Below are 19,789 nucleotides of genomic sequence, written 5' to 3'. Positions count from 1 at the left end.
CTAAAACCAAACATTATGAAACATTTTCATCTTTGTTCATTTGATACTTTATTAAAAAAATCTCATTGCTGTTTTAATTTGCAAAAAAATAAGATAAAATCAGGAAAAGGGAGCACAACTAGGGGGCCAGGAAGGGCACCCCGGTGGAGAGAGGTGGCCCAGGCTGGTGGGATACCCGGCAGCTCCTGAGGCCCTTGCAGGGAGCGGCCGCCCTTGCCACAGCTGCCTGGGGCTCGCACGTGCTCCTGGTTTGCGCTCAGAGGGTGGGCACAGCTCCCAGCTGGGCTCTGGCTGCCAGAGGGGCGGGTCGTCCCCGGCGGGCCTTGCCACCAGCCACCACCCACAAGCCGGGTCCCCGGCTGGCAGGCAGGGGCAGCCTCCTCTGGCGGCCCCCACTCCACGCAGCTGGCCGCCCCCGCCCTTGGCCAGCCCAGTTTCCTGCCCCTCCCTCCCCCCCGCCCTCTCTCTCTCTCTCCTCCCTCATGCTCTCTCCTCCCTCCAGCTGTTTCTCTGGCAGAGTTCTGTCCCATTCAGGACAGCAGCCCCAGCGAGCGAGGAGCTCAGGACAGCACGAGGTCTCCCGGAGAGCCTCCTGAGGGCTGAGGCTGTTCTGCGGGGGAGGCTGCAATCCGGGGGGTTCCGGAGCATCTTGAACGAATGGACAGACTGCCTTCTGGGCACACAGCCAGAGCACAGTGTGGCCGAGAGAAAGAAGCGGGGCCACACGGGTCCCCTGCACAGCCTCCAGTGGCCTGAAGTCCAGGGGAACCCTTGGGAAGACCCAGGCGGAGACCAGCCACAAGGTATCACGCTTGGCTTTGACATCGTCTGGAGGGGCCAGGAAAGGGGGATACTCGTAGAGAGAGGAGGCCTGTGGTTCTGCGTAACATTTAATGTTGGTCATAATGAAAACATGATTTTTCAGATTTCCGAAGTAATGCATGCTAATTGTAAAAAACAGCAGGGTCACCCTATTTTTAAAAAGCAGCGAGCTCCGTGTTTTCCTTCATGACTCCACCCGCGCTCACAGCTACGAGGCAGGTGTTGCCCTCTCACAGGTGTCCTCGTTTTACAGGGGAGTGAACCAGGGCTCAGAGAGGGGAAGGCAGTGCTCAGAGCTGCAGAGACAGTGAGCCGGGGGTTGGGGGGGGCGGTGAGGGGAGGCTGAGATTGGAACGAAGCCCACAGCCCACTGCTTTGGCCCCTGGGCTGTATCTCTGTACAGAGACTCAGGAGGAGGTCCTCACCCAGAGGTGGCCTTTCGGGGGGCTCTCTCCATCGCCCCCACACTTGCTCGCCCACCAGTTTATCTCTGATGTTTCTTGAGTGCCTACAGATGGAGAAGACACATCTAAGTATGTAGGTGTGGACTCACGCTTCCAGCATCTTGTTTGGCAGCCTCCCTTGTCTTGCACTGCAGACTGTGAACTCCCATCTATGTTCCTCCAGGATACATTTTAATGGCTGCATGGAAAGGCCATCTTGGGATTTATGTAACCATTCCTCATTGTGGTTGCTTCCTTCTTCCTCTTCTTCTTTTCTCCCCCATGATTACAAATGTGCTGTGATGACCCACTCTTGTACATTATCTTCACATGTCCGACCTATGGATACTTTTCCAAAGGCCAAATCGCGGGGTCAAAAGTGTGCCTGTTCTTAAGGTTTGTGAGGCTTCTGGCTGCTTCCCTCTGCATTTCTTTATTAATGCTGATCATCCCTTGCAAGCTCGTTGTTCGTTTTTCTTTTATGATTCTACTGTTCAAATCCACTCCCACGTTTTTTCTGTCGGCATGTTTATCTTTTGTTGATTTTTAAGAGTTCTTTATATAGGAAGGATGGGAACCCTTTGGCAGTGCTAGCTGTTGAACCTACCCCGCGCTCCCCTCTGCTTCCGGCTAGCACCTGGGCGCTGTGCTACGGTTTAAATGAGTACACCGTAAAGGCTAGCCTTGAGCGAAGTTATACACAGCACATCATAATCCAGTAACTGCTGCTTGAGATAAGTCTGATCACTCAGACCAGCCTGTGGTTCAGATAGGCCAGTGAGGAGGTGGCCAGGTTTGGGGTCTGTCTTCTTTTTCCAGTAAGAGGCCTGATCCCCAGCCTCCCTATTGGCAGCCCCTGCTTCCTTTCGAAGAGCGATCTTCCCTGTGGTTCTTGCTGTCTCTCTTCCTTCCTCCAAACTCCGGTGGTGGGAGGAGGGCTACTTGGCATTTTCTCAAGAAAGAAGGCTTAACTTAAACCAGGGATGCTCAGGCGGTGGGGTGTCAGGCACTGAGAAGCCCACGGGAAGAGTTCTTTCTTGGTACCCAGGGACCTTCTCTGGACTCTGCCAAAACTTCAGGGAATAGGTAAAGTTGACTTTGGGCAAGTCACTCCCCTCTCTGGCTTGACCCCTTCTGAGAGGTCCCTGTCTCCGTGCCCAGTCTCGTCTGTCTCTCCTGCTGGCCTGGGAGCTCCTTGAGGCTAGACTTGGGGTACTTACTCTCCTCTCTGTATCCTCAGTGGGTGCTCGGTAAATATTCATTGAATAAATAATCAGGCCTCGGTTTTGCCATCTGTAAAATGGGATGGGTGAGTCGGGCAAAGTCTCATCCCTTCGATGTTTCCTTAATTAACTCCTCTCAGTTGGCAAACCACTTTACTGCCATGATTTTCTTGAATCCTCACCATGGCTGCATGATAAAGATATTATTAACATGCCCATTTTACAGATGAGGAGACTGAGGCCCGGGGAGGGGTTCTGAAGTTAGACGTCCACAAGAGGCACTAGACCATCGTGGCTGCAGAGTGAGTTCGTTTAGGTAAGTTTGAACCCGGTCTGCCCCCTGCCAGCTGAGTGACATGGAACAAGGTATCTGTATGCTCCAGTTTCCTCATCTGTAAAATGGGAATATCATAAAGACTAAATGAGATCTCGCACGTGGAACACTTAGCAGAGGGCCTGTCATGTCGTAAGGAGCTCCAGAAACATTAGCTGTGATTCTATGATCATTTCTATACCACCTGCCATCTATACCATTGACACCCATCCGAGCCAAATAGAAATTATTATTAATTTCTTTACCAGTGGGTTATTAATGCTCAGGTTCCCATCAGGGTACAAAAAAACCCTCAGCGCCTGTCTCACTCGCTTTGAGCTACACTGCATGAGCGTGGTTATCACTGCCAGTAATCCCTGCCAGTTTCAAGGCTGCAGAGTAGACTTGGGGCTTCTCAAAGTGCGATCGTGGGAATGCTGGCATCGGAACGATCATGAATAATATCATTCATGCCGAATAATCATGAGTATTTCCTAAGGCTTCAGTTTGTGCCATGAGAATCCCTGAGGGCGAGGTGTGCGAGTCTGCATGTGGCGCCAGCTCCCCAGATGATTCGGATGCACCCCAAAACTTGAGGGCCGCTGAGCTAGAGGATGTGAACATCTTTTCTGTTTGCCTTTTGTCCAGGTTTCTGGGTTGCTTATTGCACACAGAGGTTGATTTTTTTCCTTTCTAAGCAAATATCTATGTACTTCTGTCAGTCTGCATGTCCTGTGTCAGCAGTTGAGGCCAGGAGGTCTGGTGCAGAAGTGAAACTTTATCTTGTAGCACCACAGAAAGTCAGAGTGCGCTAGCCGTCACCCAGTGTGTGGGCTTTGGAATTATTTTAAGAAGCAGAACTCTTTTGTCCAATGAAAATATAGGGAGAATGGTGATTGGAAAACGGATATAAGGCATGTTATTCTAGTTGAAACAGAGGTGGAGGACTCTGGGCCGCCGTTCATGGAACGTCACTCTTAGAGCTCGGTGGGGCAAGTTGAAAATGGCAGATCTACTCCAGACTGATAAGAGACCAAACTTTTGGAGCTTTGTGGAGTTTGCTACGTGAGCTTAGGCAAGGTGTTCTCACTCTGTGGCCATAAACATCTCATTTGTGAACAAGGAGATTGAAGGTTGTATTAGTCAGGGTAGTAGCTGCAGTAACAAATAGCCCCAAACATGTATAATGGCTCAAACAAAACAGACGTTTAGGGGAAGGCAGGTGTTTCTGCATGGGGGGAGGTCCTCTTCCATGCGTGTCCCTACTGTCCCCTTGGACATCGCTCCTAATGAAAGAAAGAATGGAAGTGTGGCACGTTTGCTTCTTCACTGCCCTCTGCCACATGGGAGAACTAGTCCTGTGGCCAGGCTAGTCACAAAGGAGGCTGGGAAATGGAGTTCTTGGCCGGGTGGCTCTTTCCCAATGTCTGCTATATGCTGTGGAAGGGGAGAATGGATTTTTGTGGACAGCTAGTTGTCTCTGCCACAAATTTGGTATCCTCTTGGGTCTCTCCCCTTCTCTTGATTTTAAGTCTAAATTTTCATTAACATGGTGTTAACAAGGTGATGTTGGATCCACAAATACTTTCCTATCCTCAAGATAATTCCCATCAGATATACTGAGTAAATGCCCATGCTCCAGACCCATCACCGTGGGTTTCCCTGGAACTTAGGCAACTGCCATTCTCTTTCCCTCCTGGAACAAGCATAACAATTTTATTGAGCACGGCACACTTCCTGGAGCCCAAGGCTTTCATATCCAGTATCGCCCTACAGCCCTACAGCCCTACCTAGAAAGGCTCCATGATTATCATCCCCATTTCATAGGTGAAGAGAATGAGGATCAGAGAGGTAAAGGGACTTGCCCAAGGTCACATATCTCATAAGCAAAAGAGCTGGGATTTGAACTCAGAAAATCCTACTCCTGTCCTAGGGTGGCATCGCACGTTGGATGTGTGTGTGCAAGCCCATATGTGTGCATGTGTGTGCATGCGTGCATGCGTGTATGCGTGTGCATGTGTGTGGTTAGGGTAGGGGATTTCCTTGGGCTGTATTCCCCCAGGGCTGGGCATGAGGAAGTAGAGGTGCAGGAATCATTGTCCATACCCTTAGCATGGGCCGAGCTTGCCGGTCATAAGGCAGCTGGGTGGTTGTCCTAGCCTGGGGGAGCTCAGTATATCTAAGTATGACAGCCACTGACCAGAAAAAAGGGAAGGGGAGTAGGACCTGGGCTCCTAGTTCTCAGTCCAGAACTCATCCTTGTTCCCCTGGGCCAGGTCTGGGATGCAGGGAAGGCGCCCTCTGGGTTGGCAGTCACTTTGTGCTGCCTGTGGACATCAGGACAGGCTGGTTTCCGGCAAAATTAGGAAACCCGTTAATTTACTTCTCTTTTGGAACTTCTGGAGTTTTGCAGTGATGGGCACAACAGGATTGAGAAAGTAGAATTTCTTGCCCTGCTGGGTGGAATGGAGAGGTGGTAATTCTACCCAGTGCTGTCCAAGAAGGAAAGAATACGTGGTCACAGACTCCACAGCCAGTTGCTCTAGAGTTTAGAGCCCATCTCTGCCCCCTAATCTCCTGTCACCTCGTGTCCTCTTCTGTAAGGTGGGTGTACTCTTAATGCCTCCTTCACGGCATCATTAGGGAATAACATGAGTTAATATACATAAAGCATGGCACGGCACGTGGTCAGCTCAGTGAAGACATTTCTATTTTTATTCTTAGGAAAGCAGGCATGGAAGTCTGCCTTTGCACATCTGGGTCCCTATGGCAGTCTGGCACCTCATGATTTTGGGGTCCCCAGGCGGGGAAAGGTCATTTTGGCGCGTCTCTTGGCTTCATGCTTTGCCCCATGGAGAGTCCTGGGCTGGGGGTGGTGGGGGAGGCTCAGGCCTTGTCCCATCCCTCATGGCCACTCTGCAAGCTTGGAAGTACCAGCAGCTGACTCAGCAGGGGGGTTAGTGGCTATGCAAGCAGCATGTCAGAATCAGTTCTGCTTTCTTGAGGTTCATGACTCGGGTCCTCTGATCCTAGCCCTGAAGGCGGCTCTTATGCAAGGAGATGGTTGGGCAGGGCAATTGGGGCAAGAGACCATGGCTAGCATGTTCAGGTTTTCCCTCTGGGAGCCTGGGGCCGGAAGACAAGAGAGCTGGGTTTGGCGCCAGCCACCTGGGTGAGCTCAGGTCAGCCCATACCTCTTGAGCCTCAGTTGCTCCCTGTCTCAGCGTTGTGGAGAGCCCATCTGCAGCGCTCAGGAAATGATCAGGGGTGACGATGAAGGGCGGGGGAACGTTCAACACACACCCATCCCTTGTTATCTGGATTTGTTTGAACGGTTGTCAGAATCTATGAATTCTTGAGTATGAGCCTCCTTTCAGAGGCTCCAGGGGAGAATCCACCCCCTCGCCTTTTCCAGCTTCAAAAGGCTGTTCAGGGGCACCTGGGTGGCTCAGTCGTTAAGTGTCTGCCTTCGGCTCAGGTCATAATCCCAGGGTCCTGGGATCGAGCCCCGCATCGGGCTCCCTGCTCAACAGGAAGCCTGCTTCTCCCTCTCCCACTCCCCCTGCTTGTGTTCCCTCTCTCGCTGTGTCTCTCTCTGTCAAATAAATAAATAAAATCTTTAAAAAAAAAAAAAGGCTGTTCACACTGCTGGATCCACGGTCCCTTTCTCCATCTCCAAAGCCAGCAGCAGTGTGATGAGTCCTTCTCACATGGGATCGCTCTGACTTTTCCTGGCTTCCTCTTTCATTGACAAGGACCCATGTGAGGACGCTGGGCCCACCTGGATAATCTGCAATAATATCCCCCATCTCAAGACCCTTGACTCAATCCCAGCTGCAGAGTCCCTTTTGCCATGTCAGGTAACGTATTCTCAGGTTCTGGGGGTTAGGACATGGGCAGGCATTATTCTGCCTACCACAGTAGGGGACATCTCGAACACTGATCTATGTCTGTTTCCTGAATTTGAAAATTGAGAGTTGAGATGGCCGCCGTTGTAGTGACAGCTGGCTCAGCAGGGCACTGACCAGTCAGAACCAATATGAGCGTGAGCCGCTCACGAGGATGTCCTGGGGTATATGGGTGACCATCAAGCCTGACCGAGTCTCCGGGCTTTGGCGTCATTCGGGCTGCATTCAAATTCCTGCTCCACTACCTACAAACCCTGTGGCTCTGAGCAAGTGAGTCTTCTCATCTGTGAAATGGGATGGCACTCTGCCTTTGATAAGGGTGGTGGTTAGGAAGAAATGAAGGTGCCCAAGTTGAGTGTAGAGCATGGTGTCTAGAACCTGGTAAAGGACTCAACATGAACTAGTAGTGATCTTCCTGGTGATTGGGCCTCTACATCAGGCCCTGGTGATTTCTAGACAGGAGAACCCTTCTGTTTCTGCCCCGTGCTGGGGAGAAGTGCTAGCCTGGCTCATGGGCTGTGGGTACCCTCAAAGAAAGGGGGTTCATTGTTGGGAATGTGTGTGCCAACTCACACTTGAGTTGTGGGAGGGTGGTACCAGATGACCAGCCAGGCTTGTGTTCAACTAGAAGGTTCTCAGGCTCTGAGATGGCTCCAGGGAGGGGCTATCTCATCCCCTCACTGCAAGACCCTGCAGCTCCCTGTTCTGTTGTTCTACCCATGGGGCTGTTCCCTCCAATTCTGTCTCTTTCTGAGTTTCTTTTTCTAGCTCTGCTCCTGATTGCTCCACCCTCTCTGAATTGTCTTTTGAAACAGCCCAAGTGGGCCCACTGGATTCATTTAGTCCTAGTGGGGTTCTGCTTTCTTCTGATAGATTAATCCCCTCTCAGTCTGGTACCTTCCTATCCAGTAGACCCAAGAAAAATCTTGAATTGACATTGAATCGAATTGACATTGAACTTGACATTGTCTAGTCCAGGGATGGAGCTCTACACTTCTCACTCACAAGCCACGGCAGACAGGAATCTGTTTCAAATATTTATCTCTGTGGTTCAAACCACTCCAAAATGTGGTGGCTTGAAATGACTTCTTTGTTCACATTTCTGTAGCTGGGCAGAGTTCTGCAGGGATGGTCCATGTTTGTTCCACATGGTATCCGTCGGATCCCTCGTGGGCTGCATTCAGCAGGGAGCTTGACCAGGGCGGGGCCAGTTAAGATGGCCTCATGTCCTGCTGGGACGCATGCTGCCTCTCCCCGCATGGCAGCACTCCCTGGACTTCTCTACCTGGAGGCCCAGGGCTCTGGGAGAGTGACCAGGCCTCTTGAGATCTAGGCCTGGGGTTAGCAAGCATCACTTCTGCCACATCCCGTTGGTCACAGCACGTCACCAGCCCGGCCCAGACTCAAAGGGAAAAGCAAGAGAGTCCACCTCTTGATGGGGGGAGTGACATGCATCTGTGGGAAGGGGGTGATATTAGGGCCCATCGGTGATGACAAGCTATCAACCACATTTGACCTTAAAGTTCGATGGATGACAATGGTCATCTGAGATAATCATGTGTCATTCCTGAGTGTCTTAGTCTGTTGGGGCTGCTCTCACAAACTACCAGAGACTGGGTGGCTTGTAAACGGCAGAAACTCATCATTCATAGTTCTGGAGGCTGGAAGTCCAGGGTCAGGGTGCAGACATGGTCAGGTTCTTCCAGGCTGCAGATGGCTGACCTCTCGCTGTGTCTTCACAACAGTAGAAGAGGTTAGGGAGCTCTCTGGGATCTCTTTTATAAGAGCACTAATCCCACTCGTGAAGGCTCCACCCTCATGACCTCACCTCCCAAAGACCCTGCCTCCCAACACTGTCACATTGGGGGTTAGGACATCAACATATGAATTGGGGTGTGCGGGGGGCACAAACATTCAGACCATAGCCCTGAGTATGGGTTAGTCCACCCTTTCACTTCTCAGATAGAGAAACAAGCTTGAGAAAAGGAGAGGGACTTGTCTAAAGGAGCCCATGAAGGTAGTGAAAGAGTCAAGACAGAGCCTCCGTGCCCCCCCCACCAGGATTTACTGAGCACCTACTGTGTGCCAGGAGCGTGGGATCCAGGGAGAGACCAGCCCTGCCCTCAGGGAGCTCCCAGTCACGCGGGAAGACAAGTATGTCAACAGAGTGGGGTCCCTCTAGCTGGAAGGTTGGCTTTAATGGCCGGACACACGGGGCCAATTGCTTCTGGGTCATGATCACCCATGACATTTTCCTCCATCATCCGTTCAATACAGTAGGTGAACCCTGGCCATTTGATTGAAAGCATATTGTCGGGGGTTTTCTGTTTTTTGTGTTTTTACAAATTTTATGTATCTTTTTGAGAGAGAGCACTAACGGGGAGAGGAACAGAGGGAGAGGGACAAGCAGATTCTGTGCTGAGCACGGAGCCTGACTTGGGGCTCGATCCCACAACCTGAGCCGATACCAAGAGTTGAGCACTCAACCAACTGAGCCACCCAGGCGCCCTGAAAGTGTATCGTTAAATACATTCAGTGTGCAAAGTACTACAGGGGCAAAGAGCTTTGCTGGGGGTATCTTTGCTGGGGAAGTCCGGAAATAGCACCTCGAGAAGAAGTGCGGATTTGAGCTGGCTCCAAGGATGAGTTGGCTTTGGACGAGGCCTCTAGTTGGCTGGAGCAGAAGTTGGCCAGAAATAAAAGATATTTCAGGTGGGGAGAGCAGCATGAGCAGAGATTTGGAGGCTTGATGAGCCAGGGGTGTCTGGTGTGGTGGGCAGAAGCAGGGAGTGGCCGGAGGTAGTCTGGACGCTCTGCAGGGTCTTGAAGATCCCACCCAATTTTCTGGGTGGTCCAAGGCTGCCCTATTTCACCAGAGCAGCATCCTGTTGTCCTGAGGCTCACTCTCTCCAAACTCAGTTGCTTTAAGCTCAAACGTTAGAACAATTGAAAATTCCAGACAATCCCAAACTAATTGAGTTTGAGATTCCAACTTGGCAGAGGGCCTGTCGGTTTGTGGCTCTAATCTCCTGGGTTGTCTGATCCAGAAACCAGCTCGGAGAAGAGAATATTTCTTTGCACTGGTAGCTTTTGTGACTGAATGATGGGTCCCCTCTCCTCCCGTGCCTAGGACTTGCTGACAGATGTAGGCACGGAGCTTGGGGGAAAACGAGGTGTTTCCTCCAGGGCTGAAGAAAGTTGATTTAGCCTGGCACCTGTGGTCAGCCTGGGACTTGTTTACCGCAGGGAGACTTTGCCAATGCCCTGTTGGAGCCAGACTGAGCCGGGCTGGGCACTGAAGGGTCCACGGGCCTCCCAGTGGCAGGGGAGGTGGAGCTGACTGGCGTCAAGAGAGAGTCTTCGGGGAGTGCCGGCAATTTGCAGTCTCTTTTATGGCAGAATTGACTCACAGGGGGCTTCTCCAACTGTCAGGGATTTGGGTCATGAAGAAAAAGGGCGTCCCTTGAGTCAGAATGGGATGGCCACCTGATGGGTAGAAGCAGGAACTCTGCCCGCTCACAGACCTGTTTTGAAACCCATTTCTGCTGCTCGTTGGCCATGAAACCCAGAAAAGATCACTTAACTGCTCCGTGCCTCAGTTTCCCCCACTGTAAATTGGGGATCACCGGGGTGTTATGCGGCTTACGTGAGATCATGTGTGGCCCAGAGGTGGGGCTGAAAAGCACTGTGGCCTCTGCGTGAGGGGGCCTGGCTCCAGTGGCGCAGAATGGTGTGGGGTGGGGGGGACCGGAAGTCCCGAGCCAGGAGGGGCCGGTGCGGACTGTGCCAGGGTCATGCTTTGCCCCACACTTTCCCCTCCGCTTCCTGCCTTGGCCCGAAAACATGGCAACACTGGGTGGGGACCTTGAATCGTCAGCCTCTCTTCTCCCGGGGGATGTGGGGCCTGTCTGGCCTCAATGGGCCTTTCTTTTTCTGGTTCCCCCTCCCCCACCTGTGAAAAACCTCAGCCATGAAGGAAATCAGGAACAGGGCTCTGGGGAAGGGCAGTGCGGCTGCCCGGAGCCTGGCTGGGCGATGCCCCTCACCTCGCCCTCAACGATTCCTGGCGGGCCTGGTGGTGAGGCCGCCGCACGGCTGGGGCCCTGGGCCTCCTCCCCGTCCAGCCCGGCCGGCCCCGGCTCCACGCTCTCTGTTCGCTCCACATTCTCGGCCCTCTCCCAGAGCCGGCATCTCCCATTTCTGGGGAAGCCAACATCACCCAAAGTTCCTCCTTCTAAGAGTTTCCTGGGCTGTGTCCCCTGCCCTAGGGGACAGGTGGCTTCCACTGGCTGAGTCCCTGCTGGGCTTCTGCCCTGTCCCACTTCCTGTCTTTCAGAGTGTCTTCTGGGGCCAGTAGGCAACCCCCAGCCTGTTTGCAGCCATACTTTCCCGTCCAGGGTGAGGCTCAGTGAGGTTGGTCGGCTGCCTGAGGTCACAGAGCTGCTAGCCAAGGGAGACGGGCCCCTGACGCCACCTCCTCTGCCTGCCTGTACCCGTGACTGCACCCCACATGGCTCTTCCTATTTTCCTGGCCCCTTTGTCCAGTCTACATACCCTCCTCGTCTGTGATTTCTAGGCCTTTCTGCCTTACCTCTGCCGCAGACCCTCCCTATTCCAATTAGGCCTGTCTCTTCTCTCTTCTTCCTTTTTTTTTTTTTTTTAAATCAAATGCCCTGTTCCATCAGAAGCCGGTTTTCGTCCAGATGCCCAGTTGAAAACCAAAGCAATCAACTCTTTCACACTGAGATATTTGCAACTGATGACAGCTGGCGGGAGTGGGGCTTTGTGAGCACGATGGCTTAAATCAGCAGAGAATGTCTGTGCTGCTGGACACCCAGGCGCTGTGCACACCAGGTGAGGGGAGCTTCTCGGCCAGGGGTTTTCCCGGAGGCAAGCCAGCGGCGGGCCCGTCCTGCTCCAGAGACCCGAGGACAGGCGGTTAGAGTCAATTCCATAGAAGTGTGTATTTCCAACTTCCTCACACCTCCACCAGAGAGGGCTTCTCCGTTCTTCTTTTTCTTGTAGATGGAGTGGTTGGAATTGAGTTGATTTTTTTTTTTTCTTTTAATGTGACGACGCTGCACTTTAGCATAGCTTGGAGAAACAGGACCGGCCTGGGAGCCGTGGGGACAAGCGTCGCAATCTTGGCACACCCCGTATCTACCAGAGCCTGGGGGCAGAGGTGCTTGCCACGGCCGTGTCCTGGGTCCTGGATGAGGAGCCTGGTGTCCCTGTCACCCTTCACTGAACTAGGAAAACTGTCTTCCCCTGTGCGGGCATTGGTGGGGAGCGGGGAGAGGCCGGGTGGTGCCGGCTGGGCCGGTGTAGGGCGAAGCCCGTGTGGTCCACGTGTGTCTGGAGAGGCAGAGGGGCCTGGCCGGTGGCATTTCTGGAATCCTTTCCTTATCTGTAAAATGGGGGCGAGGATGACACTGCCTCATAGGGTTTTTGGGGTGGGGAGATGGATGTAGGGGAGGACACTTTTGTGTTTTATCTTTTTTTTTTTTTTTTTTTTTTGCTATTTGCCACAGTCAGCTGTTTAAAGGCAAGAATCTGGAATGGGGCGTCCACACACTGGGTGCACGCAGCTCTGGGGCCCGGTGCTCATTACATGCATAGTATTTGCAATTTTGCCACTAGCGATCCGGTCCGGTCCAGTCTGTGTCCCTAGTGATGGGGGGCTTTGGTAAGAAGCTCTGCCCCTTTCTGCTTTCTTGCGGAGGGGCTTTGGGCAAGTTGCTTCACCTCGTTGAAAGCCATGTTCTCAAAAACTCGGGGTGCGTTGCAAGGGGCGTTGCGAGGGTGCAGGGGTGAAGTCGAAAGAGCTCCTGGCTCCAGGGCAGCGATATGCTTCTGGAACCATCTGAAACCATCTCTCTGGGCATCATCTGGCTCCTCCGGGGTGGTGGGGGCCGGCTACTTTCTCCCCTCGATGTCATATGGAAATGCTGCAGGCATCTCGGGACATTCAAGTTCCTGAGGGGGCTCTGAAACTCTTGGGGTTCTGGGCTCTGTCCCCAGACGTGCGGTGCAGAGCCAGGCTACTGTAAGGAGCTGGGTCAAAGTCTGGCTGGCTCCTGTCTTCTCAGTGTACATTCCTTCTCGCTCTCCCTCCTCCCCTCTTCTCTTCCCCTCCCCCTGCCCTCTTCCCTTCTTCCTCCCCTCCTCCCCTCCCCTTCCCCTCCTCCCCCCTCCTCCCCTCTCCTCTCTCCTTTCTTCTGTAGCCGGTGTTCTAAGTCTTCCAGAGGTTGAGTGGAGCATCTTTGAGCAAAAGCAAGCACTTACCTCGAGGTGAGGGAGGGTCCCCGAGGTTCCGGGTGCCCGCTGGGCTCTCGGTGGCTTCTTCTCTCTGGGAGTTGGCTGAGATAAGATGCCATGAAAAAAAGGTGTGGGCCTCAGTTGTCCAGGAAACCTGCCCCGGGCACCCCGCAGCCCTGCACCCTGCACATCGTGGGCACCCCACAGCTGTTAGTGAGGGGATGCCCAGGCGAGCCCCAAGAGCAGAGGGGCACGCCCGCACACTCTGAGGACCAGGATCTGGAGCATGTCCTGAAGACCCCTTCCTTCCCTTAGGGAAAACTGAACCCTCACTGAAGTTATTTTGAGGTTGTGTGCCTATTTTTAAAACGTAAAATTATTTTGAGGGCGTATGCTTTGTTTAAAAAAGAAAAAAAGCATGGGAATTTTTGCATTCAGTGCCGTAATATTCCCCTGCATTTAAAGACAGAAATTGCGGCCCTCAGAAATCTTTGGGTCAGTTCCGCGGAGGGGACCTTCAATCTGTGCTCTGGTTTTCTGTCTCTGTGGCTCATTCAGAGAAATTTGGGGTAGGAAATGCATGGACTGTCAGGTTTGAGGGGGACACTGACAGACAATTGAGTCTTCTTCCCCACCCCCCCATCTCTCCCCTGTGTATTGAAGAAAAAGGCACAGAGAGGTTAAGTGACCTGCTCAGAGTCACACAGCTGGTAAGCAGCAGAGCTGGAGTTCGAAGCCAGAAGCCATACAGCTTTAACTGCAACACTTGCAAAGATGCCACTTGGGTGAGTCCTGTTCCCCTCTACCCTGCTGCAGCTGGGGCTGGGCAGCTGGGGCAGTTTCCTGGACAACTGAGACCCACTTCCTTCCAGGGCATCACCTCTGGTCACACTAAGCTCACCTCTGGTCACACTAAGCTCCCAGACGGAAGAACCACTAAGAACCCAGCTAGCACCTGGGCCGCGAGGACCCTCCCACCGGGCACAGGGAAGGTTTTGCACAAAGATGCAAACTTTAGGATTCCCCAGCTGGAGTCCTGGACCTCTGGCCTGGGCTGGGTCCCTCTAGAGGAAATAGCCTGTGTGCCTTTCGTCTGAGGCACTTGGCCAGCCTCTCTCTCCAGGTGGTTTGGCTTTTGCCAAGTGTCCAGCCCTTGGCTCTGGTGCCCCTCTCTGTGAGCCAACTGTGAGTTGGCAAGGATCTGAGAACTCATTTCCAGAAGAGGAAACTGAGGCCCAAACATGGTGTCAGAGAAAGAAGCCTGGTGTCCGGTCCTGTTTCTCCAGCCGTGTTGGCTCATTTGCTCAGGCAGGACCTATGCCCTGAACCCAGCTTGGGCTGAGTCTTCCCGGCTGGGCCAGAGGGTGCCTTCTAGCTCAGGGTCGCCTGGAAGATCCACATGCTCGTGGCTCGGAGAGAGAAAGAGATTTGTGTAGGTTCTCAGAAATTTAGGAGCAGAGTGGGTCTGGAAGCCATGTCGCCTACCTCCCCCAGCACCTTGTTCATTCCTCAGTTTCCCCAAGGCAACATTCAAGGCTCAGGGTTTGGACGGGAAGGACAGAGCGGCTCTTTGAAAGGTCTCAGTTTCCCCTGATGTCCAACAGAGAGATTGACAACCCTAGCCCCCTGGAACCTGTATGTGGTCAAGATTTTTGTTTTTGTTTTTGTTTTTAAAGATTTATTTGAGAGAGAGAGGTAGGCACAGGTGGGGCTGAGGAGGTCACACGGTTGGAAAACACTGGGCCCTGGGCATGGAGGGGAAAGTTCCAGCAGCTAGAGCCAGAGCGGGACTGCAGAGCAGGGAATGTACCTGGCACATTGTAGTTGCCCATGATTACTCAGCACACAACTCAGAGTCAGGGCAGCGGGAGGGGAGAGAGAAGACTGGGTTCTGAGTTGGATATCTGTTTCCCCAAAGCAGAGCCTGAGGCAAGGATTTAGGTAAATGTGAGGTACTGAGTAAGTTCTCTCAGGCAGGGTTGAGATTAGGGGGAGGTGAGTGAGGCAGGTCATGCAAGTTCAAAGTTGGGGTCCATCTTTGTTTGAAATTGTGATATTTTGTTCATCATGCATTTTATGCATTAGTTTCAATTTTTAAAAAAATATGGAATTAGGCACGCCTGGGTGGCTCAGTCTGTTAAGCGTCTGACCTTTGGTTTTGGCTCAGGTCATGATCTTGGGATTGTGAGATGGAGCCCTGCGTCGGGCTCTGAGCTGATCTGGGCGTGGAGCCTGCTTGGGATTTTCTCTCTCCTCTCCCTTTGCCCGCCCCCCACCACTTGCATGCACTCTCTCTCTCCCTCTAAAACAAACAAACAAACAAATAAATTTTTAAAATATGGAACTAAAATATTATTTATTTTGATTAGTGAATTTGGGAGCACAATCTTAAATTTGCATTCAAGGACAGAGCAGGGGAGGAACTCAGCAAGGAGGTGGTCTCAGGTGGAGACTAGTTTCAGCCTGGTCCCATGGGGGACTCTGGAGCCTGAACTGTACTCCATGTCAGCTGGGGAGAGGCAGCCCCTGCTTAGCTCGGGGCAGTTCTCAGAAAGGACCAGCTGTGAGCTGTGAGCTGTGAGCATCTGGTATTCTCTGTAGCTGTGGGACGGGTGCCCTCAGCCAGGAAAGGGGATCTGAGCTGGGCACCAACATCCACCACAATACTCTGTTTTTCTTTGAGGGATGGCAGTAAAAAAATTGAATCATTTATAAGTGCTTTTGGCTGTTGGACTGTGTTTCTTTGGCTATGAGTATGCTGAAGCTTCCAGGACCCAGTTCTATTCCTGTTATAGACTGGATGAATGTGTGAATGCTCTGGAGCAGGGAGTGTGTCCTGGGTTGGGGATGGGAAGGTGGGTGGAGCTGGTGTGGATGTGGGCATGGCCCATCTCAGCTGCTGGCTCCTTTCCTGGGAGGGTGGGAGCAGGGGACAGGAAAGGCCAAGTGGGTTAAGTCTCTGTGATTCTGGCCAAGGAAGGAAAAGCAGAGGGAGGAGGAAGAAGAAAGGAGGAAGGAGAGGGCTTTGCCCCCGGATAGCCAGGCATGTAGTGACGGTCCTGGGAGGTGGCCTGGCTCTTCCTAAACTGGAAAGCTGAAGGCATGGTAAGCTCTTGAGGCCTGGGATATTTAGTCCTGAGTCCCAGGGCCCTGGAGATGGCTGGGCTTCTTGGTGGAACTCAGGAGAAAGTACCACCAACCAAGTGTGACATGCATCCCAGGGCTCAGGGCGAGAGGCACGGGGTTGGCTCCCTGACCACACCTTCCCTTTGGGATTTTAAGGTGACACCAGGGTCCATATGTTCTTGCTCAAATTCGGCTTCTGCTGCACACAAGGCCTGCATGTACACCGTCAAAGTTTTAAATCTGAACTCAATCTGCACCCGCCTACTCCAGCTGTGTTCCTTGAACGTGCAGAACTCTGTCCCGCTGAGCCTTGACATCTGCTCTGCTCCGGCCAACCTCACTCATCCTTCCAGGTTCTCTTCTCCCAGGTAGCCTTGCCTGACTTGGCAGCTGCAGTGGGAAACATGCCCGCGTGTTCTCCCAGCACGCGGGGCTCGCTGCCTTGTGCTTTCCTCACTGTGTGCCTCCCCTGCCTGGCTGCTCGGGGTTTCTTAGGAGTGGGAACTGTATCTTTGTATCCCCAGCTCTTTGCCTGGTGCCTGGCAGATCAAGCGTGCTCAGTAAGGTTTACTGAATGTATAAAAGAGAAATGTGTCATCTGTCCTCGATATTTATACCTTAGCGTGAAAGAAGCTCTGGGAGGAGTTTTGTTTTGTTTTGTTTTTTTATCATCAGACTCCCTTATGACTATACCACGTTCAGATCTGGGGCAGTATAATCATATGTCATGTAATCATAAGATCATAATCCTATTCAATAACATACTCCTTCTCTTATTTAATCCTCATACCGCCACTATGAGGTATGTACTATTACTGCTCCATTTTACAGGTAGGGAAAGTGAGGCACGGGCCATTTAAGCCACGAAGAGTTCTCATGTGTGGTGAGTGGCAGAGCTGGAATTTGAACTCCAGAGCCTGCTCCCTTCCCCATGGCGTGTGGAGCATGGGTTTGGGTTCAAGTCCTGGCTCCTCCATATTGTAGCTGTGTGACCTTAGGCAAGTTGCTTGGCCCCTCTGAGCTTCTGTTCCCTCAGCTGTGAGATGGGGGTGGGAATCAGGGCCGTTGGAAGGCGGGAACAAAGGAAAGGATGGGAAGGATCCTGAGGGCTGACTGGTGGTTCCCACGGCTTGCTTGTGGCTATGCACTGCGGGGCCCTTGGAAACCGGCACTGGTGGAGACGTTGCCAGGGTTCTTGGTCGACGGGTGAGGAAGCAAGGAGCAGGGAGACCAAGACCCCTCTGTCAGCCACTTGGGGCCCTCCCTCTGGGAGGTAAGTTGGGAAGAAGTGAGAGCTCCACAGAGGGAGATGAGGACTCCAGCCTGTAAGTGGGACGGGTACCATGTTGCCTGCCAGGGTTTGTTCTTCATGAGCAATGGGTGGAAAATTACCTTGGATTCTTTCCTGAGGGGACAGGAAGGCTAGGGCCAGTCCATGGAGGGGAGAGGTTTCTCCACACCCCAGGAATGTGATCACTGATTTATTTTAAAATGGAATAAAAACAGAAAACCACTTTCAGTAGATTGTGGCTTGGGGCTGCTCATGGCTGCCCAGCCAGGTCCAGAACATGACTCCTCAGGAGCTCAGGCTCTAGTCTCTGAGATGGAGACAGCTCTGGAAAAAGTGCCAGTTGGCTTGTCACTGCCCGGTTCTCTGTGGAACCTGCCTCCTCCAGCCTGACTGGCTCCTTCTCTGGGAACCCACAGGGTCCAGATCTACCCTCTGGAGTTGGCAAGGGGGCTTTGGGCACACATCTGTCTCTCTCATACCATGGAGAGTTTCATACATCTGCAGAACCGTTCCCGACCCCTGACCCCTATGATGGCCCTGTGCATGATTGCTCTCTCCCTCTGATATATCTGGAAACTGAGGACCAGAAGCTGGAACAGCTGGGACGGTTGGGATAAAAACCAAGACTTCCCGACTTCCTGTGACACCTCATACCGCAGACATGGCTTGGGCTCTCTGCAGACTGACAGTCTAAGTGGCTCTGAAGCATTTTCCTGATGGATTAAAACACAGCCCAGCCAGTGCAAAGGGAGGGCTGAAGACTTGTTTGCTCATCATAAAAGACAAGGGCTGGAGAGCCCCAGACAGTATTAGGAATAAGTAGGAAATGATACACACACAACGTGATTGATTATAATATTATAACATGTATACAATAATGAACTATAGTAGTAAGAGACTAGAAACAAGTCAAATGCTCAAGCCCGGGAGACTGGATCAGTAAATGATGGTAAAAAAAAAAAAAAAAAAAAAATATATATATATATATATACACACACACACACACACACACACACATATATATATATATATATATATATATATCCCAAAATGGAATACTACGCAGCCATCAAAAAGGATAGGTGCTTTTTCTACATACTGATGTGAAATGATCTCCAAGGCGTATTGTCAGGTAAGAAAGACAAATTGCAAAGTAGTGTGTGTAGTTTACTACCTTTTATGCAAAACGGGAGAGAAATTAGAATATACGTTCGTATTTACCCAAAGAAACCCTGGAAGGGGATATGAGAAACAAAGAAAAGCTGATAGGTACAGAGGGGACTGGGCAGATGGTGGCAGGGTGGGAGCAAGGATTTGCATCCTAACTTTTTAATAATTTTAGATGGTTTTGAATGTCACCAATTAGATGGGAGTTGTGTTGACAAGTCAAAAATTTAAGTTACAAAATCCAGTGGGAATCGTGCACAAATGCCCATTAGACTAATAATGAGTTATTATGAAGTATTATTTAAACTGTAATGCTGGTGACTCTTTACCACCATTATCCCCTTGACCATCATATGAACACATTTGGGGTTTTAAACCTAGCTTTACGGACTCCAGCTTCCTCAGTGTCACAGGGAGAGGGTTCTTCTGGCTCACTTTGAACCTAGCCTGAGAGGGTCCTATTTGGGTTTTATGCAGGGCCCACCCTTCCCTCTAACATCCACGTCATCTTGGTGGCCCCCTGTGGCCGTGGGTGGTCGAGTCAGGAGACTTGCTTGTCTCATGCCAAGAGAACCCTTGAACTCTTAAAACCCTTGGTGAAATGTTTATAGGAAAAAATGTGTCCTTGTGGGCTCTCCCTGATGCTAATATCCAATGGACAGAGAGACTCTCTAGAGAAGATAATGACTGAAAACCCCTATACTCAGTTGAGAAAACAACCTGATAGGGCTTTTAGCCAGTCTTTTCTCTGCCAGGACCTCCCCAAACACCGCTCCCACCCCACCACCAAACAGCCTGTGTGTTAAATGATACTTGCTGTTTCCTGGTAAAATTGGCCAAAGACACGGACGAGCTCCCATTGCATATTCTGATCAGCATGTGGTCCCCAGTTGCCAAGTGGCTCCAGCTTTCCATCCCAGAGCAGAGGCCCCTCATGTTTCTATGGGGCTAACACCTTGCTCCTAGCTCTCCGATCTTTGGGAATTTTGGAAATAGCCCAAGGCTGCCCTTATTATACTCTTAAGCAGGTGCCTAAATACAACAGAAAACACCCGCATGCCCTCTACTCTCCAAGCTGCTTTGGACCACCCCCCAGAAGGATGGCTGTTCGTGGGACCCCTCCTCGGCCCACTCTGGGTCGGGGGGGGGCTGCCTGTAGGGCCTTCCTGGACCTTCTCAGAAGTTGGGCAGAGAGGTGGCTTTCAGCCTATTCCCCTTCTGTCTGACTCTGAATCTCT

At 51.9% G+C, this 19,789-nt stretch overlaps 1 protein-coding gene across 5 annotated transcripts in view; it reads left to right on the top strand.

Moving 5' to 3' along the window:
- The first annotated feature begins 509 nt into the window (after positions 1 to 509).
- The window catches only part of CMKLR1 (chemerin chemokine-like receptor 1), a 46,002-nt gene continuing 26,722 nt past the window's right edge, over positions 510 to 19,789 (top strand). For 2 of the 5 annotated variants that reach the window (XM_032398016.1, XM_032398015.1), the window contains exons 1-2: positions 510 to 803; positions 2,715 to 2,804. The gene's annotated coding sequence lies outside the window, so the exon portion shown is untranslated. Of the gene's footprint in view, positions 804 to 1,332; positions 1,364 to 2,714; positions 2,805 to 19,789 lie in introns of those variants that run through there. The other 3 variants (XM_032398018.1, XM_032398017.1, XM_032398019.1) reach the window with 2 other exon arrangements.

The sequence above is a fragment of the Phoca vitulina genome, unplaced genomic scaffold (genome assembly GCF_004348235.1).
Source record: "Phoca vitulina isolate PV1807 unplaced genomic scaffold, GSC_HSeal_1.0 scaffold108, whole genome shotgun sequence".
Classification (NCBI taxonomy): Eukaryota; Metazoa; Chordata; class Mammalia; order Carnivora; family Phocidae; genus Phoca; species Phoca vitulina.
The sequence above is the reverse complement of the archived record's forward strand: the minus strand, read 5'-3'. Positions and strand labels throughout refer to the sequence as shown.